Genomic DNA, 26174 nt, shown 5'->3' on the forward strand with positions numbered 1-26174 from the left:
CTGACAGCCAGGACCACCCCACCGGTAGCAAGCACTGCCCATGACTAATCTGGCACCACCCAGCAATGGTAAGGAGACAGCTATAATACACAACACTAAGCATCAAGGCGATGCCTGGCAATTTCTACTTTATATATTACTACAAACCTCCCCAGGCACCATTTTTAGCCACTGTTGGATTTCCTCCTTTCTCCCCATCCCCCAACCAGGCTCCAAACCTTGAAGTAACCTTGTTTTGTTCCCCCCCCCCAGAGACAGCTCCATGCCTGAAACATAAGCTCTAATCTTATTTTCTATTTCTAGCACACAATTCACGACCCTTATCCCAATTTTTTAAATTAAATATCCTCCATGTTGCAGACTCTGCTTCCCATAGTCAGGACAGCGCGCAGAGTACGTCAGAATTTACAGCCACACGTTTCTTGTTGAGTACAATTTTACATTACTTTTAAGAGCATTAGAAACATATAGTATTTATGCAATATAAGTTTAAAAGCTTTCTCTGAAAAAGAGGTTTTCAACACTACTGTCAGTACTGCACTGCAATGAAACAGCTTTATTTGTTAGAATGCTTAGATAAAGACCTTAAAATACAACAGATCTGCACTTCAAGGCGGTTTACAAAGCAAAGCATTAACTTCCAGCAATTATTGATACTCGGAGAGTATCTGTGGGCATTAAGCTAAAGTCTTACAAATTACAGGGTTTTATTACAAAGGAAGTCTTGTCATCTGACACCATCTGTTTATGAGAAGGACTTTGCTTAAACTTGTTTGGCTTTTTTGCAACAACAAAATATGTCATTTGTTTGCCGTCGATTCTGTAACATTTCTTACACAAAAATTGAAATAAAAATAGCCTACTGGACCAGATGTCCATCTAGGCTGCAATGGCAGTGGTCAAAATTTATACTTTTAATTAATCAGCACTATCCACAACCCTCTTTCATATTTTTATCAATTATACCCAATTTGTGCCGTTGCTAGGTCAAAATGTTCCTCCATGCGTGAATTCTCCCACAAAAGCACTTTGATGCAGAACAGCTCCGTGAAGAACGAAAAAATATTTTTCTGTCTCCAAAGTGCTGAAAAACAAGAAGTTTCCAGGATACGTCCCAAGCCTGGAGGTTGCAGTCTGACACAGCCATGCCCTCTCAGAGCGGCAGAGCGTTACAAGCACACGTCTGCATTTTCATCAGCCACATGCCAACACTCTTCTGCCTACCCCAAAATAAGCTATTTCAGTCCCAGAAAACACATCCCCACGGAGCGTGGAGGGAACGTCTGTCACTGTTCAGCTGGCTGTGTGCTTACCCTGCAGCGAGGAACCGATTTGGTCACTGTGCATTAGTGAATACCTTCACTTACACACAGTGAAAGTGGAGAAAAAAGGTGAATTCCAAGGTACCCACATACCAAAATATTTATAATGCTTATACCAAGCTAGTAGCTAGTCTTTCAAAACAAGGCCAACCATACTGATATGACTTTGTTGATTAATCAGAAAATTAGTCAGCCTAGGATGCTAACAGCAAAGAAACTACCCCCAGTACTTCACAAAATTACCTTCTTAATCATATTGTAGACATAATCAGTTATGGGACAACTTGACCACACCAGCAAAATTAGGAAAGGAGGAATAATCTTTGAACTAAGACATGAAGTGTTACGATGTGTTTTGTTAAATTTCTATATATCTTATCAACATGTTTTACAGTAAATGCGGTTTGTTTCGCATTGGTCTGCACAGGCAGTTCTAGTAAATACCGTTCGTTTGTTCTACTTTCTCTCTCCCACTCCTTCAGCTTCCATCCTATTCTCAGCAGGGCATCGTTTGAATTTATCGGTAGTTCCAGAAACTGAATAGTGCAAGTGGGAGGACAGCCTCTAGCAATTAAGAATAAAAGCAGATAAGTGAACATAAATCAGGCTAGAGAAAAATAAGCATGAGAACTTTAAGGCAGCAGAGCTGGATTTTGAAATGGACTGGAAAACCATAAATATAGAAATTGTGAAGTCAAGAGTCATCTCGTCACCATACTTACCAGATTAATTTATACTATGAAGCAAAAGTTAGCACAGTAACAGGAGCAGTGCCATCAGAAGTAGCCTGACATGAGATTCATTCCTAGGTGGCCACTGGGGGAGTGACAATACTTTCTTTCCTTACTTAAAAAAAAATTAAATAAAATTACATTGTCAACATAAATGATAATTGCAAGTCAGGACTGCCTTTCCCTCAGCAAAAAAAAGGATGTTATAAAAACATATTTTGAATGTTAACTTCATTGAGTCTTAAGGGTCAATGTTTGAAAGCTTCTCCACCCCACCTCAAAATGAGGACTAGAAACATCTCAAAAAACCTCACCGAGATTCTCATGTCAATGAATGACAGCCACAAAAATTTATCATAGCACTAGGAAAACATTTGCAAGTGTGTTTTCAAAAGGATACTGTTATTCAAATGGAAAAAGAGTATCACACCACCACTGTCCAACAACCCAACTATTTCAAAATATTAAATTCATTAAGCATTTTATTACTGTGGTCTCCATAAAATACATAATTGAAGAACATAAAATTGTTTGTCAATGTAAATATAATTTTAAGAAGGCTCTCCCACAGTCTCTGCTTTTATTATGAAAGTTATAAAAGCAATTCTAAAGTCCTCACTTAATACAACATCCAGTATTAAAAAGGTCTTTACTTTTTCAAAACTGTTTCCACTCCCATCTTTCATAAACTTGTGGGAACACACTATAGGTGGTTTTAGTCATGTAAGAATATTCTTCATTAGTCATAAAGAATGAAAACCAAGTATGTATCAAAGTAAATCCATACTTGACACCATTTTAAAAACCTTACTTCATTGGGAAAGGGCTCCTGGAGTACAATCACTGATACAGGCTGGAGATGCATGATAATTTGTGCCTTAATTTTGGATAAAGCATGTAATAAACATTCTACTAAGTCAAAACAACCCTTTTAACATACAATAGTTTATATCAAATGTTCAAATTACTCAATGAGCATCTGAAAAAACATTTAAGCTCACTGAAAATATAGGGTTTTGGTTTTTTTAATTTCTGAAAGGAAATCCGAGAAGGATTTCTGAAAAATAATGCCTTTTACCTACAGCCCACCAGCATCATCAGGTGAAGTCATCATAGTGCTAACAGCAATACTGCTACTACTGCTGTCAGTACTGGAGCTTAAAGAAATGAACACTGATCATCACAACGGCTGAGTAATTGTTTTATTTGGTATTTAACAATACAGTTATTAAATTAATTTTAAAAAAATAATTTAACAATTCAAATATTAAGTATATTAACATGATCTACAAGAATATTAACATGATCTGGTAAACATTATATTTAACATAAAATTAGTGGCCAAAATAGACACGTGCCTTCTGACTCTCTGCTACCTGCCACAAACTTCCATGACACATCTGCTTCATCCCACATGCAGCTTCCATGTCAGGGGAGCCTGTAGCCCGCTATGAAACCTACCTTCCCGCAAGAAACCAGACACTGCTGTAACCAACACCTCTCAAGAATCACAGCCAGGAATCTTCTGTTTGAACATAGATCTCATCTAAGACATCCCCACATATTCACTACTTTCAAGTTCTTCCAACCCCAGTGGAACCGTCACACAGTGGCTATGGCTTGGCCAGACTGATTCTGGACAAAACTCAATGCCCACTACTACTCCATAATCAATATTATGGAAACAACTCTTTCCACACAAGTCTCAGGAGAAGGCAAGCAAAGTTATTACTTCAGCAAAAAGTTGATAAACAGCACAGTAATAGACCCCCACAGAACAATTAACCATTTGGAAAGAACCCTGCTGCTAGGCCCTAAGATCTACGGCTCAAACTTCCACTATAGTTCTTTACTACGTTCTCCATTTACAGATAATACATCATCTTCCACATTTTTTTCCCCGTGAGGCAAGCTCTGACAAAAACCTGAACTTGTGTGTATTCTGCTCCTGAATTACTGATGGCAGCAGAAAGTGCAAATCGCTACCGCACAACCAAACAAAACAGCTAACATGGTTTTGCAGGAAGGATTGCCAACCATTCCTGTTCTCCAAAACATTATATGGAAAAAAAAAATAGAAAACTGTGTTCCTACTGCTACTAATATTCCTTCCTTCCAAGGCTCTGTAAGGATCTTGCTCTATTTCTAGAGTGATTCTGTTAGGCAATTACAACTTCTATATTCTGCACAAGCCTACAACATGTATCTGTAGAAGCCTCTCAAGGAACACTACAATGAATAAACACAGGCATGCTACATTTATTTTTTGCATCTTCTATTCAAAAAAACTATTATAATATCAAGTCTGTAGTTACCTGCAAGCTTTGAACACTAAAAATGTATCTTACTGTCTTGCTTTCAATTCAACAACATTGGTCCTATTTTCAATTTTTTTTCCTACTTTTAGATTCACTCCCTTATGCTTAAAAACCACACTATTAGAGATGCATCCTTACTACGCACTAAGGTATTTATATATTTGGGTTTATCCACAGTACAAAATACATATTTCCTGCATACACCTAACAATACCTGTTATATTACATGAGGTATGTTCTCCTTTATTAAGGGATTTGAATTTCAATGAGTCATTTTCTCAAGATTTCCATTCTAGAAATAAATAATTACCTTCCTTCGAAGTGTCCAGTAACACTATGCAGCTGGAACAGACCATACCACTTTTTGCCTTTATTGTTTTATTAGGAACAATGCATACTACAGTCAGAACTAGGACTAACCACAATCAGAGTATTATTTGATACATCAAGGGATTTTTATCCTAACCACCACTCACGTATTGCTGTGCAGCAGGAGAGTTTAAGCAGTGCTTCAGCTGCACGGAGGCTAAGACTCAAACCAAACTGAGTTTAGAACAACAGGAAATCGTTCGCATTTTCAGCGCGGCAGATTCCTCTCCCCATCTTTCGGCTAACATTCCAATCCTCACTGTGTAATACATACAAACAGGAGAGTTTTAAATGTGAATTAAAAAGCGTGAAGCAGGAAAAAAAGCAGTAAAAGTAGGAAAAAAATAATCACAGGGAGAAAAGAAAAGGAGAGTGACTGGATTCAGCAGCATAAGAAAATTAGTTGATTGTGAGGTTGGCAATAAAACTGATGGTTTTCTTTACAGTGTATCAATATGATGATACTCAAAATTGAAATTAAACTATATTTTAGGGTTCTCAAATGCTATTAGTAAGGCATTCTGCTGCTTTTTGAGTTGCTGCATGCATATCAGCAAATAATTTTAAACAGTATAGCCACTTGTAAAATGGAGTCTTATCTCCTCTTACAGCTAACATATTATTCTCTGTCTGGAATAGAAAGTTATTCCACAGACTGCTTTTCATATCTTTCAGGTGATTATGCTGGCATTTCTTTGCCTCTGAAGCTGAAACACAGACTCCATTTACATAGACATTTCTTTATCCATATTTTGGACAAGACAATGGATTTTTATTGGTCAGACGTGGTACTTATTAACTACTAATAAAAACAATTCCAATGTCATATTAAGCAATCTATACTAATAAGTTCCTAGAAGATAACTACTCAAGAAAAAACATCAATGAAAAAAAATCTTGTGGCATCTAGGTTTTTACCGCAAACCAGTGCCATAAAAATCTGAGTATCTTATCCTCATTTGTGTCAGATTTAAGCTTGTTATTCATAAGTGAATGGCAAGTTTTCTACCTAATTATTTGTTAATTCTAAAAGATTACATTGAGGAATCTCAATGATTACTCATTGAGTTCATGACTATGAGTAGTTGTTTTGCTGTGTTTCTTACCATAGTCTTCAATATGAAGGTATTTAACAAGAAACCAAAACCTTTGAACAGAGAAAAGAAAACAAACACGAAAAGAAGAAAGCAGGAGGGGCATTCTGGTGTAAGTGTGAGTAAGCCACAAGTACCTGCCACACAACCTACAGCTTACCACCAGTCCAAGTGGAGGCAATACCTTCCATATGGAAGAACTTTAAGTAGCAGCTTTAGAAAAATAAAAAATAATTTCACCAGTGAAAACAAAAAATAATTATTTCCTTCACCCCAACTACAAAGCATCAATTTCAAAGTGTTACTACTTAAAATGCTGGTTCTTACCTAAAACACAGAAGGTCTTATCAGTGCTGGAATAAACAACAGTTCGAAGACAAGGGTATCTTGCATTTGAGGACACATACTGGTGTACCTGTAAGTCAACTTGTCAAATGCTTCCCCTCTCAGGGATATTCTACGACTGCAATTACTATTCCCAGGGCGGGGCGGGGGGGTCAGAATATATTGAGTGGGTCTTCCAAGATCACCAGGTTTGGACTATTTCAGATAGAATACTGTCCCTCGCAACACCGTCTTTTGGCCAAAATGCTATCTGCCTGTGACAGCGCAAGGTAAGTGAGAGCCAATGAACTACAGGTCTTAAGTCAATGGTGTGATGTAAAAGAAGAAAAATCCCCTCACAACACAAACCTTTAGGGACAGCTAAATAAGGGATAAGTAGTCCACTAAGTGAACAGTGCTTTGAGGCATGATCAGATTGTTCACATGCTACCAAGCACGACAATCAATATTCACACGTATCTAGTTGCATAATATTTGCTCCAAGTCTATTGTTCCAAATTACACCAGTTTAGCTTTGCTCACATTAGGATTCAGTTTAGAGAAAAATATTTAGCATAGACATAGCATGCAAGATGCCCTGCATTCATATTATAATATATTCCTCAACACACTGAACAACTGGATCAAAATACAGCATACCTTCCTATCTAAGCTTGTAATTACGAGGACTGCATCACTTACAAAACCTTAAGTTAGACTGAAAAGGAGCATAATTATGTAGTGTAGAAAATTTTATAAACTATACTTACCCTTGTTTTTCTTGATATATCATTTAATGTGCAGTGAAAAACAACCAAGACAGCAGAGATGAGTAATTCACGCTCCAGAACAGAATATATCAAATAGCATATGCAAGGAAGACATAATATATTATTTCCCTGAAACCACAAGAATTTTTGAAAAGACACCACCTCATCTGTGCTAAAACAATTTCAGAACAAAATACAGATACAACTTTTTAGCAGAAAGTCACTGACTGAAATACATAATTTTCTCCTGTTTCAGGATGCAACTGAAAATATCAGTAACAACATACTATATCAGACAGAGAAAAGCATCCACTGGCTGTACTGTGAAGCTGAAAAAGCCCATAAAAATGTGAATGCCTCAGGAAAAAGAACAAACAAACCACAACTTAACGTCAAGTCAAATGTTGTCAGTCATATCAGCAGTAATCTTCTCCATCTATCACAATGCACAAAGTTGAGGGCCATGAAGGCCTTTCAAGTGGAACAAACACATAGCAAAAGGTGTTGAAACACAAGAGAAGACAGAGTCTAGACAGATGTTTTCCATGAACAATCCCTCAAAGTGCAACGGATGAAGAAGCACACATTAAAACACAAAACAACTAATAAGAGGGTAAGGACAGGCGATCCTGAAGAGACCAACAGCAACATGCTAACCTATAGATATTTCCTCAGAAACTGACTTGAGAGGTTTAGTTTAAAACACACTAAATTGTTACAACCCCCCCCCACATCAATGTATCGCACAAGCAACAAACCCTGCGCAGCTCTTTAAGAACAAATTAAACTCAATATATTGTACCTTTAAAGCCAGAGGACCTATTCAACCATGAACTCTGGCATCTGTGAGCCACAGCAATTCACACACCCGGTATTCAGTCCAACAACGTGTCTGATTAAAGCATACTCTTCAGAAAAGCATCCAGAATCAAAGACACCATGAAAGGTTTTGGAATAGTAACTCGCTGACATCTGACCAGCAACAACTTAAATAGCATTAGAGATTCAGTGATAAAAACACCTCCTGATGCTTGAAAGACAGCATCTATGATTTGAAAGGGACCTCCGTCGCCCTCATGGTCACCGTGACATGGAAAGAGAAGGCAGAGTGAGAGAAGAGCTAGAATCTTTTAACACATGTTCAAGGGAAACATAATTAAGAGGCAAATCATGGTCTGTTATTCATTTGTCTGACTGCATCAGCCAATCCTAATCAAACCTCCTAAAACCCAACTGTTCCAGAAACTAAAATGGAAAAAAAGAAAAAAAACTCTTTTCCTGCTGTCTTCAAAGGAAGAAAATGCACTTTTCCCAAAAAAACATTTCCCTAAATCTTGTGTGTCAACTACAGATTTACTCTATCATACCAATCCATCACCACAAAAATGTAACATTCCTATATAAAAACAAAAAATGTATCATTAGTGGTTTTCAACAGATTTCATGTCCAGCAACATCTGCAGAGCAATAGATTTCACTTAACCAAACCAGGATCTTTTCAAACCACAAAACCAAGCAACAGATTAATTTCAAAATAGCACAGGTCAGATGTACCGCTTTTCCACACGGATAAAGCGGTAAGTGCACTTGACCAAAGACTGCCAACCTAGACCCTATGCTGTCCCATGACCCAAATTACTATTTCAGTTTTAAGACCAAATATTATATGAAAGATAACATTCCGATTAGGGTTGATAACTAGGATCAATATATACGTTTGCTAAGAAGAGTTTGTGTACAAATCCATGTTAAATTCATGGCCAAATTTTATATAAAGTTTGCTAATTACAGAAGTTATTTTGTAATAACTTGTCTAAAACTTTACGATACTCAGTCCTCTTTGGACCTGAAATGAGGTCAAAGTGCTGAATTCGACATCACAATCTGTTGCCCTGGAAATTATTGCAATGTGTTTAAACAAAGAAGTTTATTATGAGATCTAATAGGATTGCTTGAGAGTAAATGTTTTCATTCTCTTCCTGAAAGCAACACAAGACCCACAGACAGGAAGCTCTCCGAGGAAGGACTCTTCCAACATTTTAATACAGAACCAAGCACATTCCCAATAACAGTATATGTGCTCTTTTCTTCAGGGTTTTGCTGTAATAATTGGCATTTCCTTCCAGCACCTCATACAGACTTCCATCGGCATGGAAGTCTCTTAAGAAAAATAAGCCACACAATTAAAAGTCCACTTACACTTGCATTGACTTAGGAAATTTAATTTTTAGTTAACCTACCCTGCTCTTCTATACATAAACTTCAGCAACTTCTCTTCAAAAACAGATAAAACAGAAGTGCAATACTACCAAAACCTTAACCTTGTTTGTGTCATGATTTGTGTCATCTGTTGACACTGGTAGAAAGACAATGTATTTGTACTCCACTATGCGTTAGTGAAGTACACCCAGTTTGCTCTCTGTAGATGAAGAATGTGTGAGTATCCACCCCGCTTTCCTGCCGACAACAGCAGCAACTCGGCAGTCTTGATGATTTCCATTTGCACTACTCGGAACTGAACGCAGTAAAACAAAATTCTGATCACTACCAAATCTTAGATTTCTTTTTCATTCTCTTTTGCTTTTTATTTAATAAGTGAAAGGTTTTAGCTTTTCTAAATGATACATGCATATTTAGCAGTAGACCTATTTTTCAGCACCATATTGAAGTTTTTGATTACATCACCTGCTTGTAAAGGTTCATCTCATGTAGGAAAACGGGTATATCTTATTACCTTATTATTTAAATATTTGCAAACTGTGTTGCTTAGCCAAAAAAACCACAAATATCCAACTACGTCTTTGATAAGAGGCTAAATAAAGTTTATTCTGGAGCTGTGAAACACGCACTGATGAAGCTGGATTCTGTAACAACATATTTGCACAGTTTTAGTTAACACTATTCTACACCACCTGGCCTTCAATTTCTGCTTGGATGAAGAACTGCAGACCACTCAACAGCAGGCAATATTGCTATTCTTCCCTCCCACCAAAAAATCTCCTACCCTCAGGATCTTTCCATCTTTTACCAAACACAGGTGCCTTTAACAAACGATGAAAACCTGCATTCATTTTTACCTTAATTTGACAAATGTGGTTTCTTTTGAGCATTTGGAGATGATGAACTTATTCTACATTGAAGTTACCCTGCAAGATGCATGCAGAACATATAGATCTGGAAGAATGAAATTTTTAGGTAGCCTCTTCCTCCTTGTATTCTTCCTCCTTCTACATAATACCATCTGCTGCAAGACTTGCAAATAGCGTTCTGAGAAAAATTTTGAAATACTCAACAGAAAGAGATTATGTTCCTCAAATCTTTTGGAGTCTGGCATAGAATTACATTTACCCAAAGTGATCTTTCCCCTGTGATACTCAGTCTCTTACTCAAGCTGTGAGGATGCAGACACAAGAAAAGTCTTCCAACAACAAGAAGAGTGTTTCTGTGTTTGTTCTTTCTAGTTATTAGAGCTTTCACTCGTTTTCAGCATTTCTGTTATATGATGGGCCACATAAAAAGAACGTCTAGCTTCTTCAGGACGAGACTGCCAGCTTCAAGTACTTTTAAGGAACTTTTTAAAATATTACCTGGTACTTAGACTCTTAGGAAGCAACACTTAAATAATCTCCAGATTTTTCTGGAATGTGAGCTGTAGACATTCAGGTGCTTTATCTTTCTCCAGGGAAGCTCTTGTGCTTGGACTCAAACTGTTCTTCTTAGGCACAACCAGCCAAGTTCTGTAATCTGTACAGAAGAGTGGGAAGTTCAACTTTCACAAACAAAAAAAAAAATACCTAGGAACACTGCTCTGAATCTCCTGGTGTCAGACAGACCATGTGGACATGCTTCAAAGGATCTAATTTTACCCCAGTAAATCCAGAGGAATTCCCAATACCATCCAGAAACTCACAAATATACCAAGTTATCATAGTGAGGTAATCTACTTGGGAAACTAAAAACACTCAGTTACTGACAGGATTAAAGATATATTTCATTGCTAGATAATTCTCACACGAATAAATCACACTAGGGATGCCTGTGGAGAAGTAAGTGGAGAAAAAGGTCCATCACGGTCCTTTCTTCCTACTCTTCTCCTACTCTCTCCTCTACAACACATTCCATACACTGCTTTAAAGTTCCCAAAATACAGCATGTTAGAATCAAGCATTAAAGAATCAAAGTTAAATATTATTTCTATCAAAGGAAACAAACTTTCCCTTCCGCTCAGAAACTATTGAAGTTGAGGAGTTTTGTTCCATTCCCAGATTGCAGAATACACAGCACAGAGCCTGAGAGGAATTTTCTGTCATTGCACTGTACCATTTAAATGCCAACTTTGAGTGCACAAGTAAAAAAGAATCACACCTAAAATACTGTTATGAAACAGCCAGTTAACACATTCCCTTATAACTTTCTAACCAACACGCATGTAGTGTCAGGAAAGAACAAAAATAGAATATCTAAACCTGAGAAGGGGTGGCTGACAAGGTGGTGGAGGGATCTTCCTGTTGAAATTTTCCAAATAATCTGTCTTTTGCAACGCTATTGTACAGAAATGCTTACCAGAAAACATTAGCATCTGACAAGTACCCCACTGAAACGTGACTAGATAAAACAAAAAGAGTCACATCGACCAAAAAAACCCCAACCACTTGAAAAAGCAGAAAACTGTTAGAAAACCAAGAAACAACAGACCGCAAAGAAGGAATACGGCTATCTTGCAAGACAATGAAAATCTAGCTAGCCTAAACCAGAAAATATGCATCAGTCATTTCAAGGAGAAAATTTTACTAAAAACATAAGCAGGAATTGGTCACAATTTAGAGAGGTATTGTAAAGATGTTTCCTAAGGAATTATTTTCTCTGATGTGACCCTAACAGTAAAAATATACAAGGTAAAAATATATTTTAAAAAAACATGGACAGCTACTTTACAGCAAAAACTTCTTAAAAGTTTTTGGTTTGTTTTTTAGCTAATACAGCAAAAATTCTATATACTAGTGCTACCATGTTCCCCTAAGAGGGCTTTCCTTAGAAGGGAGAGTATTTACTTCCTTTGTGAAAATAGTTCTTCAAAGCAAAGCCCTATAGTATCCCACTTCAAACTTGAATTGTTTTAATAAAAAGCTGTAATAGGTGCTTGCCCTGATAAGCTGCCGTATGTTATCATTAGACTGAAGCCAATGCACCACCAATGGTATGCAACACCACAGCTGGAAAAACGTCTGACTTGCTATAAAGGCTCTTGAACATGCCTGAAAGCCTCACAGAGCCTCAGTTACTCCCACCTCAGATACACCCATACTGATCCTCACTCAGACATCTCAGGATTCCCCCAGCCACACCTGGAGTACTTCATATTCCCCTTTTCAGCCCTCTTCTTTCATTCTTCAAAGCTTAACCAGCACTTCTAGACCCTCTATTCTGCTGTTTCTCACACCCCCACCCCCCCTTTCTCTGGTATTCCAAGGCTGCTCCAACCTGGGTCCCTGGAAGTCAGTTTGCCTCACGCAAAGTTTACGACCCTTATAAAACCACACAGATCAATCCCCCCACACTTATCTTAAGTAATCCAACACACTAATCTTCATTCATTACAGCAGAGTAAGACAAGATTTGTATTTCAAGACCACAGTTCTCAAAATAATTTCTCTTATCACATTAAAGCACTTCAAAGTGAAACACATCTTATTAACACCAGTGTCAGCTTTTTGAAGTTTCGTAGAAAAAAACTTAATTTTTTTTTTCCTTTTTTAATTACTGTTTTGGCAAAATTCAAGGACTGGACCAAAATGGTTCATTCACAGAACACTAGAAGACTGGGATCATATCAGACCAAATTAGCAATTAACCTGCAAAGCAGCATTTGTGAAACGAATGCCTCCTACTTCCCCCACACACACCTTAATAGTGTCTTTGGGGGCAGAAGGGATGAACGTCTAAACCCCTCCTGCCATAAAATTCTCGAGGTACGCAAACAGCAGAGGAGAAGAAACCCACGCAAAGCCAGAGACACAACAAAACACAACTACTACTAGCTGCTTCTTAGTGAGTTTGGAACCCATCTTTAACAAATTCTACTTAACTTTCAAAATATTTTTTCATCCTACCAGGCAGAACTTCAGATTTTACAGATATCACAAAACAGCACCTTCTGTGGTTTAGATCTGCAGTCCCCATATAAGCTTCCAGCATTGCTTTCAGCCACAGTACATACAAAATATAAACGGAATCCAGAATACGATATTGCCTGGGGAGCACAAGATTGCCTGCAGCATGTTACTAATAAATTTTTGTTACCCAAAGGCCAGTGAAGGTTAAGAAACACTAATCCAGACATATCACCAAGCTCTAGGAGGACCGGTGCGATTATAATGCAGATTTTGTCAAGCCTAGCAGAGCCAGTTGCTCTCTGAGCCAGCCCCAGCACAATGTTTTCTGATGAGGTTACCCATGCTGCTGGAAATGTCATCTTTCATGTATGATATAAAACCCCTTCTATAGCTACCAACAATACCCTGGCATTGTTTGCAACATGCAGGGTGTTGCTTTGGCTAACATCCAATTCCAGTAATAATATTCTATCTACCTACAGTAACCACAAGAAGATATTCTTCATTTTCAGCCCCAAGTGGTTTTGCAGCGCAGCAGCAAGCTCTTAAAGAATTGCCATACTTCAAGTTCTGCATTTCACTGTGCATTTATCTGCCTGCACAGATCAGGCATTTCTCTAGAACTGTAAAAACACCTTGAGATTACTGGGAATAAAGGAGCTCTCTTCATATGGCACAATTAGTCATATCAGCAGTGATAGCTATTTTGAGCAGCACCCATTAATCACTATCATTAGCAGGATTTCTGGTGTACCAGCATTCATTGTACCAAGAACAAGTCTTTTCCTATTTCAGTACTACTATATAAACAAAAGCAGCAGCAAAATTTCTCGACACAATCCTGTTTTGAGTAACGAGAGGCAAGTGGCAGCACTTAAAACTACAGTCAATTCAGGGTATAAAGGGAAGCTTACTTATACCTTATAGGACAGCAAAAATACAGTTGTTTCGCTGCAAAGAAAAACTGGCCGTCGTTTGTATGCTGTGGAAAAAGAGGTGTTGAAAAGTAATAAGTAGTGGAAAGAAGTGGGGAAAAAAAAGCTCTCAGGTTGGAGGCAACAGGAAAAAAAAAAACCACAGAAAAGATTCAAGTGGAAAAAGATTCAAGTAATCAAATACAAGTCAATGCCTAAAAAGTGGAAGAAACCTAGACTTCTCTGTTAAACATTTTTAGCAGATATTTTCGTATTACTTTGTATGAAGGATTATTCACCTGTTAATCAAATCTCAGAGTCTCAGAAGAGACTTTCAACTAGAAAAATATACCCTGTATGCATTATTTCTAGTTTCTTACCACCCCTGAGAAACTCCCGATTCAGAATGAGAAACGCCGACAGAAGGATTTATGCCTTACACTGACCTAGGAAGCAGTACCACAAGATGCATGGACAGCAGTGGCTCCGTGCTGCTGCCGGCCCGGTTCCTCACACCTCAAAGGTTCCATGAAGCACCAGAAACACACCCTCTTCACAACCATACATTAAATACTTAGAAAGTCCTTCCTTCTAGGAGAGAAAGTACAGAACAGAAAATAAAACCTTATACAAGTCTTGAACCTGGAAAAATGGCAATTCTTTACAGAAGAAGGGTCCAGCTTATCTTCTGTAGAAATGTTGCCTAGTAGAAGACTCCAGCCAAGTGCAAAATCATGTTGATACACAACAACACATGCTGAAGTGCAAAATCATGATGATACACAAATAGCACTGGTGCACATACCAAGATCGGCCAACACGTCTGATCCCATGAGCTCCATACCAAAACCTTCATGTGGCTGGGAGCTACACAACACCTACCACATACCTCAGAGAGGGGAGGGAAGGGGAGCGTACCAAGGAAGCTTCAGCTGCACCTCGCCCACAGAGAACAACAACAGTTCCTCAAGAGCAGCACTGCCCCTTTGCAAGACAGCACTGGGCTGAGAAAACAGAACCATCAAGCAACAATAGCCTTAGAACCCACAGCAACCTCTTCCCCAACCTCTAGATTTGAGATTATCCAACAGCCACACCAGCAGCAGCAAGATGCAGTGCCATTTTGGGAACCAAGCCTCAACCTTTTGCCAGCTGCATGTGCCTCTGGAGCCACAGGCTGCCCGACTCTGAGAAGCCCAGCAGTTTATTGCCGCTACACACGACTGATGTATGCCACTCTTCAAGACACCCAGACATCTGCTCCTCTATAAATCCAATAACGGTAATAATAATGGCCGATTTATACCTGTAACAAGGTTTATAATCCCACGTAAAACAAACAAACAAGATCTTTCAGCTTCTTCCAAATTTCCAAGCCAACATCCACCTGACAAACATATACCTGCACCATTTCCTCTCCATTCAAACAATAAAACCCCCAAAGCAGGGAGAAGCAAAGGTATACTAGTAAAGTTTTAAGCTGCAGCCCAAAATGAGTTATCCTCTTCTGCTTGCAGTTACCATATGCACACAACATACTAAGCACAAGGCTAGATAACAACAAACAGCACTTTCAGTTAGCATCAGGTGAGAAATCCGTACAAGCACAGCCCACTGCAGTGGCCGCCCAGACGGACACACACCTCCCCGCAGGCCTTCGGGCCGGGGGGCGCGAAGAAAACCCACGGCGGGCACCGCGACGAGGGGCGCCTTCGGGAGGCCGAGGTTACGACCCCCCCGAGGGGCAGGTCGCCCCGGCACCGCCCGGGACGCCCACACGGCCAGCGGGGCCGCCTCACCGCCGGGAGCCGGCGGCGCCCGGCCGGGCCGGGGCACCGCCGCGCCGCCCTGAGGCGAGGCGCCCGCGGCGGGGTCTCGCTGCCGGGCCGGGGCCGGGGCCGGCTGGCGCCCCGGGCGGCCGCGGGTCACTATTTAGCAGGAAGGTGCGCAGGAATTCCCGCAGGCGCAGTCCCAGCCCCCGCCGCGCTCCCCGGGCTGCCCGCACACGGGTCACGGCGGCGGGAAGGGGCGGGGGGGGGAACACGGCCGCAGCCTCGCCACCGCCCGGGGCTGCGCGCCCGCGCCGCACCGAGGCTGCCCCCGCCGCCACAGGGCCGGCCCGGCTCCGCCGAGGGAGCGCGGCGACAGCCCCCGGGCCGCGCCCCGGGGCACCGCCGCCGCCCTCCCCCCCGGCCGGGGCTCCTCGCAGGCGCCGCCGGCGGCTCCTCCCCGCCCCTGCCGGCGCCCCCCGCCGCGGCCCAGGGGGCTCCCCCGAGCGGCCGCAGGGCGCCGGCCGCCGTCCTCCGCGCCCCGTTCCCCTCGGCGCCCGGGGAGGGAGGAGCGGCGGTAACGCCGTCCACGCCAGCCCGGTGCCTCGCACCGCCAGGGCCCCGCCGGCCGGGCTGCGGCGCCGCCGCCGAGCCCCCGGCGCCCGCGGGCAGCGGCCGCGGCCAGCCCTCGCCGCGGGGCCGGGGGGAGGGCGGTCGGCGGGAGCAGGGCTCGGCGGCGGCGCTCACTCACCTGCCCGCGACAGCCCCCGCCGCGCGGCCAGCCCCGCTCTGTGTACTCCGGAAACGGCGGCTCCTCCGCCGGGCGCCGGGGAGGGGCCGGGCCAGGGGGCGGGCGGAGCCGCGAGTGACAGCGGGAAGGGGAAGGCGGGAGCGGGCGGGCGGCCGCCGGCTGAGGGGTGAGGGAAGGGCAGGGGGCGGTGGCGGCGAGGAGGCGGGGGCGGGAAGCGGCGGCACCGGGGGTCCCCCGGGGCGGGGGTGTCGCCAGGGGCAGCGGGGGTGAGGGGAGGCGGGCGGCGGGGTCGTGCCGGTGAGGGGGGTGACAGGGACCGCCCGGGACGGGCCTCGGCTGCCAGGGGTGCAGAGGGACGGCCAGGCAGAAGAAACGGGGGGAAGGGGAGAAGAAATAACCAGGGAATATTTTGTACGTGCTTAAAATAATGAGGTTTCTCATTCTGTTGTTTTGTGGTCAGGTGCAGTGTCGTTCCTCAGCAGAGCAATTCCTGATGGAGACGGCCAGTGGCACCCGCAAAGTACTGTATTCCTCTTCCATTCAAAATCGCTGCCTGGAGAAACTGCAGAATTCAACCCTGCTGTTAAATGGGTTTATTTGGGAATTAGGTAAAATGCACAAAAATTATCTCAAATTGATCCCTTGGACATAATTGTCACAGTGGTACCAGCTTTAAGGAATTGTTCAGAAACAGGCCTGGTCTATGATGGCTTTGCTGTGTGAGTTTAGTTTGTTATTCTTTCTCAGGCTTATTGCAGACTTTATACAGAAAAGTTTGCTGTGCAGTACGGTGTATTTTCAAATCCTATTTCCGTAGAAATAGTCGTCTTTTAATGCTGTCTTTCTTATTAGAAAGTGATTATTTTTTATTTCCAAGGCTTATTTAGGATCTTACATTTGAAATGGAACAAGCATTTAATAACGTACAGAAATGTCTGGTACAAATTAGAAAATAAGGTAACGTGTAATAGTAAGGGAGTAGTTAAAAATTGTTGGAATATACGCAAGCAAAAATTTTGTCTACAGGGCTAAGCATCCGATCATCTGGCTCTAATTCCCCCTCCCCCCCAAAAAAAAACCCAAACCCCCACACTTGGATATGATACTAATGAAGTGAAACTAACAGTAATTTCCACCAGTTTCAGTGCTGCTAATCAGAAAACTGTGGGAAGAAGTGAAATTGTCAATTTATTGGACACCTAGCCGCAAGCTGGAAATAGTCCTCAAATAGTGTCTGTGGGGAGCTGCCTAGGAGCAATCTGTGGCTTTGTTTCCTTCTCCGTAACAGATGGTTGCTGGCAGACTGGGCTTCTCATCAGTGCATTCCCGCCGAACTTTTCTGATTCTTGCATGTCTACTAAGCATGTCTCTTCCTAGTAAATTTAGTCCTCAAATTAAGAGATACCTGGGAAATACTTGGAAAGCACGCAAGGGAACAGAAGGCTGTCATATTGTTGGCACCTTCAAGAGAGGGGTGTCGGAGTATTCTTTGTGCTGGAAGAGTGCAATAAAGGGCTGGAGAAGGTACCTTTTTTCTTTTTTCTTTTTGCTGCTTTTAACTAAGTGGTAGATGAAACATTGATTTAAAAAAAAAAGATAAAAAAGACTGATGGGGTTTCAACAAGTTTTTGATTGGAAGAAAGTATAGGTATGAAGTGGAAAAACTGAGTGTAGAGGAAGTTGGAAGGAGCTGAAGAGGAAGGGAAAGAGAAAAGAAAATACTGGGATGGATTTTCCTTCCTCCCAGATACTGAGCCTACACCTTAAAAGTAATTAAAAAAAAAAACCACCACACAAAATACCTCCTGTTTTTTGTTTTTGTGTTGTTTGGGGTTTTTTTAAAGAATGAAGAGAGAGAGATTGACACATACAAATACACGTATTTTTAGGGATACTTGTATTTCCTATCCTTGGGAAGCAGGGTGGCCAGTCTGGAGCTTTTTAGCTGCAAGCAGCTCTCCAGGAGCTCACGTGTTGCTCTTGTGCTGAAGTTGTGTCACGTAGCCAGCGCAGAGCAGTGCAGGAGACTGTTGTAGAAAGCAGCAAACCATCAGGAGTTACTAAGGCAAACATTACTACTCACACTTGAGTCTTGTTGCATGTCCAAAAAGAAATCTAGAATCCGGGGTGAGCTATTGACATTTCCCACCTGCAAGCTGTTCTGCTCTCAGAAACCCTTCTGCTCTCCAAGCCACGTACCTTGCAGTTCTTCATCATATGAAAAGTGTGATATGGTGCTTACAGGACCACAACAATCTCCTGCCCTGATGAATAGCTGGCAAATTATATTGCACTAGCTGATGGCCATCCACCAGAACTTTTTCTAATAGTGCTGTAGGTTTTACTGACATGCAGTTTTACCAATAGATCCCAAAACTGCATAAGCCATGCTGATTAAAGCATACTGTATTCACAGGCAGAAATTTGTTCTACAGACCTAGTTTTACAGTTCAATACAATGCACGAACATGTTCTTTCACACTATCAGGAGGTGTCCAAATCTGCTCTGTATTTTGTTATCCTAGTGATTTAATTGTATTCAGTGGATCTGTGCAGAATTTGGTTCTGTCAACACTAACAGTGGAGTTACACACAATAAGCGTATTTTTTATTTTGACTTGCTGGATTTATTTACATATTATTATCATTTTTTTACAGCGCTGTATAACAACTTTTAACACATAACTGTCTCTAAAGATCAGACATTTCATTTGAAATTTATTACAGATGACGTTTAAAGATTAAGAGCATTAAGGCACAGAAGACTGGTAAGAATCCTAGCCTTAAAGCTAATATGCCTTAACCAGATGGTAGGAATTTAAGACAGACTGAGAAATAAATAGGAAGTTCACACTTCTTAATATGAACAGAGTATGAAAACATTCAATTCAGCAGAAGTGCATAATAACCAACGCAGAATAAAGAGGAAACTCTTAAGGACTAGAAAATATGTAGTGTAGATATGTATTGTGACACTGTACATTAAAATTATTTTCCTGAATGCTTACAATGCTATATTTATACTCAATAATCTATTTTTTTATTTTGTTAATTCTAAATATTTTGGAAGATGGTAGTATGATTAACTATTTAGTAAAGTCGTGTGTAAATCAGCATAGAATAGATGTATTCAGTTATATTTACGATTTTCCTATTGATGTTACGTACATATGAAAAGTGCTTTCCAAGACTTCCATTGAATAGGAAGGGAAGGAAACTGGTGCACTGTTTAAACAAAAAATGTAAGAATGTTGTTTAGAGAGAGAGGAAACCACCTTTGAAATGTATTACGAGTGCAACTTGATGTCATGGGTTGTAGGAGGAAGAAACCATTAGCTTGGGAAAAAAGCAGCACTGCCATAATAACCGTGTGCAAATGTTAATAAGGATATGCGTATCAGCAAGGTGTGAGATAAGATTAGGAGGATGAATGTTAGTAATAAAATCCCTCAAGAGTGGGTTGTCTTGTTAAAGGAAAAAGGTAATTTACAGGAGATTCTTGTTTCTGTTAATCAGAGAGAGAGATGTTTAGGAAAAGGAAATGTGGGGAAAATGAGGGTGATTTTGGGAAACAGACTTGATCACTAATGTCCTATTGTATCAGCAGTGATTTTCCCTTTGTTGTTACTAATTACTGTGAATGCTGTAGTGATAGTATGTTGAAGCATAGGAAGAACAGCAGTAGTGTTGCATTAATATCTGGACAGTATATTTGGAGTTGGAGGGTGAGAAGTAATGAAAATGCAGGTTTAGATCTAGGTATGTTATACAGTTTGTACAGTATGTCGCAGTCCTTGTGGCTCGTATCCTAACTTGCTCTTGCTGTCTGAATGTTTGACAATGCAGGCATACACGTAGGCAAATAAGACTTCTAAAAATACATTTCACAAATCATCCATTCCAGCTGTCAGGATGAGAACAGTCCTTTTGTCCTGCAGCCCTGGACAACTAAAATCCTATTTCAGACAAGTGAAATTTAGTTATTTGCTGCCTGACAAGAAAGCTGCTGACCTATGCTTTATACCCCTCAGTACACTGACCGACCATTGTGTCCAACCTGAGGCTTAAAATGAGAATTGGCCTCTTGCCCAGCTTCTTTGTAAACACTACCAAATGGCAAAAGAAATGCGTGGTTAGAGCCCCCAGCCTGCTGTTTGGAAAAATTCTTGCCCGTTACCTCCACAGGGCGAGTCCCACTTTGGAAAGAGTGAACATGACTGCCTATATATGGCCACGTAAAAATAAAAATAGGGACAAATCACCTTTTCTTGTCAGACAAATCAAAGATCCAGGTCACCTTAAAAAATCCTAGGCTGCAAGCCAATGATACTGGCTATAGGGAAAATAAATATATATATATATATATAAATCTCTTAATCCTACGTGGATCAGTCCAGTTTTGAGCGAAGTGAATGGAGGCCATTGACTTCAATTGACGTTGGATGTGTCCCATGACCTTCTAGTTTATATATTTAGACTCCCCATACTAATATTCTCTTCTACAGGTCTGATGTCATCACCTTTATTATAAGCAGAACTTGTCACTTGATTGACAGCAAATAACCTTCCCAAAAAGTAGCCAACAAGTAAGAATGTTTTGTAAGAGTGACATATGATCATGACTGTCTGCAGTCCATTTTTGCTTACAGGCAGTGGAAGAATTTCAGATATTTTTAAGGTCAGTGTCCCTGGTCCAGAGATGAAGGAGAAGATGTGTTTGTTTTTAAATTGCTGTTCTGCTTAAGAAGCTGTCTTCCAGTTGTGCTGAAATGGGGGACTAGACTCTGAAATAAATCCTTTGCCGGTTGTGACCAGCTAGATGGGCACAGAAATGGAGTACTCCCAACTACATACACAAAATGGTCATTGGCATTTTATATTTTTGCTTCAGGAAGTCAACTACTTAAACATATGTATAATTTTTTTTTAATGTCTGGTGATTCAGATGTCTGGGATCTCATTTTGCTTGTTTTCTTGAAAACTTTCACAAAAAGGAATCAGCTTGCAAAACCACAAAAATGTACTTCTCAGCCAGCTGTGGTAAAAGAGTTTGCATGGCCATCTAAATACTGGAGAAGTTTTATATTTAAAAAATTTATTCTGATAAGTAGCAAATGATTATGAATTCATTATTAGTTAGTCATTAGCAGTTGGCTTAGAACTGTTCAAAGTATGCAGCAAATATGGAGGTGTTGAGAGAGCATTTGTGAGACACAAAGAACTGTTGTTGACATTTTGTAATACTAGATCTTAGAAGATATAAAACAGATATGCTGTAAATGTGTGAATGAGAACTGATTTTTTTTTTTTACTTAGAAATTAATATGGCGTTTGTAATTTACATTCCATTGTAAGGTTGTGACTAAGAGTAAAATGTAATTCTGTGTAATTGACCCAACTTATTAATAGGGTATTTAGGGCTTCTAATATAATAGAGTCTAAACACTATTTACGAAGTGAAACAAAATTTAGAATTAATTCTAGAACATTTATAAACAGGTATAGAAACATAGTATCCCTTCTACTAAATGTTTGAAATTAGAGGCTACTTGCCAAATTATGTTTTGTTTGTTTGACCTTGTACAAGTGATTGCTATAAGGTGTTACGTATGTTTCAGATAACAGAATTTGACTTTTTTAGTAAGTGTCTTATATTGGACACATAATTCTTATTTTAACAGTCTATAGTAAACTTTACCATATGAATGGTGAATTTTACATTATTTGTTTTAACTTATGTTTATATAAATACACAAAAATTACATATGTTTATACAAATATATAAATATTTAAAGTGGCCTAGAAAGAAGCCTAAATGGTAGTTTTAAAGAATTTCCATGTGATAGTTCCAGGATTGTTGCAGGGGGACTGAACAGGGGACCAAGTGCTATTGCATTGCCTTAGTTTCTGTTAGGGCACTATAACAAAGGCCACTTAATTTCAACTGCCTTACTGGTACTGTTATTACCCTTTGCCTATACAGATTATTTTGTATTGTGGAAAACTGCCAAATAAGGAGTAATTTTGTAATGGAGAACATGGAATTGTGAAAGTAGGCTGAACAGAGATAACAGAGAAACATGTAAGCCAATAGCTCATGGTTAAAACTTTGCTAAATTACTTGATAACATACAGAAAAGTGTATTAGATAAAGCTGTGATCTGATGCAAGGCATGACATGTGAATGAACTAGTCTTTTCTCTAGAGTTTCTTCGTTAATTACAGAAATACTCAAAGGCCCCGACTAGGATTGGGATTTAAGTAATCCACTTACAGAAAGGCATTTCTCAGGAACAACAAAATGAGAGACTGACAAAGCTTTCTTCATAAATGACTCTTGCTAAACCCCTCAATACAGAGCCTCTTTTGGGTGCCCTGTCCAAACCAATCCAGGTCTCCTGGTGACATCATGAAATGTGAGACGCCTATGAGCTAGTCTTTGGCCGCGATGGAGCTTTGGCCACCTGTCTGTCCTATGCTTGAGAAGATATTCAGGATGTTGACAGAGAAGAGTGGGACTTATCTACTCAAACTTGGCAACCCAGTCTCGTCTGCTTTCCAAGGGACCAGTGCAGCTAGCAATGCTTGATTGGCTGAGTACCATTTTCCTCTGGCTCCAACAGGAAAGCCAACGTAGCTGACCTCAGTGGCTGGTTTCAGATTCTTGATTTGTTTAGTCAGCTTCCAGTGCTTTCATACTTCGTCTGTAGCTGCAGCCAAGAGTGTATTTGGTTTGCTTGCATTGTGGCCCACCACCTGGGCCTGGTTCTCCTTGATAAATCTGACGTCAGGTTTGAGGAGCATACTCTGCCCATCACTAAGCTAAAGCTGATGATACAGTGCCCAGTGATTTTTTGGTTTTTTGCTTGCTTTTTAAACTCCCTCAGCCAAAATGGTACACAACTGGCTGTGTTACTAGATGCAAATATCCTGCACTGATGGACACATGCCAAGGATGCAGGAGCTGGTTTCAGTGTTCATGGTTCACTCTACTGTTGTCTTTTTCACAGCCCAGAAATTCCTCGGTTGGGTATTCATTTGCTTGAAGTTTAAGGGCTACCAGCAGTTATTTCTCTGGCATCCCACAATAATTTTAGATCCTTCACCATCTTCCAAATGCACCAGGGCATCTAAGGCAGATAGATGCCCTTTATGTCTGAGTAGGCTAGTTAAAGGCGCTCTCTGCATCCCCTGTCTCTATTTCTACGTCCTCCTTGTTTCAAGAGGGGCATGCAAACCTCTCTGCTGTGCTTTGGCTCCAAAGCTCCTGATTCATCTGTCATTAATATAAATTGTCTTTAGCTTTGTTGAAATTGATAGTTGTGGTTCCCAGCTCTTTCGCATGACATCTAATCAATTACAGTATTGTAAAAGGAGGTATAAAAAGCTACCAAGTCTGTATCGGACTATCAGATCACAGTTCTCGCTGGCGTCAGAGGCAGGAAACAAAACATCAGTCCCACAAGAACTGTGCATATGCAGTATGCAACTCTTGTGTAAGTTGTCTTATCTGTTGGCATGAGGGACCATCAGACAACAGCCCTATGGCAGCAACTGACAACTGAGGTTTATGGGGAAGAAAGATTTTCAGCTTTGTGTGTGCACTGCTGTATAATTCAAAGAAGCGGATAAGCAGTACCTACAGGTGCGTGGTTTTTTTAATTTCACACTGATTAATCAAGATACTATAACCCAAATATATATACTTCAGATCCTTTTAGGCACACAACCTCAAGCCAACAGTTACTAAAAGGGAGTAGTAAAACAATCTGTAGGCCATACAAATTCTATACATCAGTTGTTTTCTGTTGTTGGATTTTGCATATGTTAGTTTTCTTTTGGAATTCCAAGAGTTAGAGTGGGGAAATCGTATCATACAGATCTTTCAAAGTGTCCTGGTTTCAGCTGGGATGGAGTTAATTCTCTTCCTAGGAGCTGGTATAGTGCTGTGTTCTGGATTTAGTATGAGAATAATGTTGATAACACACTGATGTTTTAGTTGTTGCTAAGTAGTGCTTACACTAAATCAAGGAGTTTTCGGCTTCTCATGCTCTGCTGACTGAGAAGGCTGGGGGTGCACAAGAAGCTGGGAGGGGGCACAGTCAGGACAGACTGACGCCAACTGACCAAAGGGACATCCCACACTATATGGCGTCATGCTCAGCACATACAGCTGGGGGAAGAAGAAGGAAGGGGGGAATGCTCGGAGTGATGGCGTTTGTCTTCCCAAGTAACCGTTAGGTGTGATGGAGCCCTGCTTTCCTGGGGATGGCTGAACACCTGCCTGCCAATGGGAAGTAGTGAATGAATTCTTTCTTTTGCTTTGCTTGCATGCGTGGCTTTTGCTTTACCTATTAAACTGTCTTTATCTCAGCCCACGAGTTTTCTCACTTTTACTCTTCCAATTCTCTCCCCCATCCCACCAGGGGGGAGTGAGAGAGTGGCTGTGTGGTGCTTAGTTGCTGGCTGGGGTTAAACCATGACACAAAGTTAAGCTTTGATAGTGGTATTGAGTGTCAACACATTGTATATACATCTCAAGGATCTTTATAATTCCAAGAGTTGGAAGATGAGAAGGCAATAAATAATAGGATACAGAGTAGACTCTTTTTCCTTTTAATGGGAGAATATTTCAGACATGGTGATGTAGTTGACAGATGTTCAGTTTAGCATAAAAGAAAAAGGAGAAGAAAAGAGATTGAAATGCGTAGTCATACAGGAAATAAAAAACCTAATTAGTAAGAGAACTAATTAGTAAGGGAACCTATTGTGAATTTATCACAATAAAGTAGCTTATGCTTAGCTTCCTCTAAGCAAGCTAAATACATGCTGCCTCAATATGAAATAAAGGTAATATAGAGTGATAAGCCCATCATTTTTGATATTTCACTAATGCTAGCTGTAATCAGTTCTTATCCAGCTCAAAGACAACCTTAAAACATGCCAGGAAATGCATATGTACATGCACAGGTACACACACGTATTTGTCTTACCTTTAGTTGTTACCACAGATATTGTGAGAAATAAATGAATTACCTGGTTTTACAAAGATTGATATGATATAAATACACAGAGCTGATTTGTCAAACTTATCTTTGTTTTTCACCATACCGAAGGCTACAAATAGAAGAAGATGGTAAATAAACTGCAGTAGCATCAGGGTTTATAAATAGCATTCTGAGTTGGGGACACAATGCAGATCAAAATATTTTCTCTTCTTTACAACTTTGGAGACAATTCTGTCTTGTCGTAGAGACTGTATCAGATAATAATCATAGAAGTAGTGAAAAACTTCTATTATTGCACTCTTAAATGAAAATGTACAACATGCACATCTATCCCCCAATCTACTCAATACTGTTTCTAGAGAACAAATAATCAGTCGAGTTGTTGAGGTAACATGATTTGCTGTTTCCTGGAATAATTGCCCACAAACAAGTGAGCTTGACCCTTGTGCCAACTAACAAACGCTTGACTATGTACGCAGGGTGACCCCAATGATGGGTTCGGAAAAGTAGGATTTGGGGATTAGACACATTTGTCCCTGACAGTTGTTGTGTTTTTCTCCTCAGATGGATTAAGTAACATACTGACAGTCTTCAGAGTTGCTAATTTTGGCCTTCTGATTGCAAATTCCATGCAACTTTGTGTTTTGCTTTGTCTCACAATTCTAGGAATGGTGGTTTCCTGAGAAAATCA

The 26174-nt window shown here is 40.5% G+C and overlaps 1 protein-coding gene and 1 long non-coding RNA gene across 5 annotated transcripts in view; one reads left to right on the forward strand and one right to left on the reverse strand.

Moving 5' to 3' along the window:
* Nucleotides 1-16595, reverse strand: part of GARRE1 (granule associated Rac and RHOG effector 1) — a 62363-nt gene extending 45768 nt beyond the window's left edge. The window contains exons 1-3 of one of the 4 annotated variants that reach the window (XM_087740872.1): nucleotides 14402-15629; nucleotides 13962-14023; nucleotides 10516-10672 (exon numbers count right to left, since the gene is read on the reverse strand). The gene's annotated coding sequence lies outside the window, so the exon portion shown is untranslated. Of the gene's footprint in view, nucleotides 1-10515; nucleotides 10673-13961; nucleotides 14052-14401; nucleotides 15630-16475 lie in introns of those variants that run through there. The other 3 variants (XM_087740870.1, XM_087740873.1, XM_087740876.1) reach the window with 3 other exon arrangements.
* A 14-nt stretch (nucleotides 16596-16609) lies between these two features.
* On the forward strand, nucleotides 16610-17670 carry LOC148051044 (uncharacterized). Its single transcript, XR_015700801.1, has 3 exons — nucleotides 16610-16641; nucleotides 16936-17083; nucleotides 17615-17670. It is a non-coding gene; the product is annotated as an uncharacterized LOC148051044 (long non-coding RNA).
* The last annotated feature ends 8504 nt before the right edge of the window (nucleotides 17671-26174 follow it).

The sequence above is a fragment of the Nipponia nippon genome, unplaced genomic scaffold, assembly GCF_047370975.1.
Source record: "Nipponia nippon isolate SJK-2023a ecotype South Korea unplaced genomic scaffold, ASM4737097v1 scaffold_7, whole genome shotgun sequence".
NCBI classification, from domain to species: domain Eukaryota; kingdom Metazoa; phylum Chordata; class Aves; order Pelecaniformes; family Threskiornithidae; genus Nipponia; species Nipponia nippon.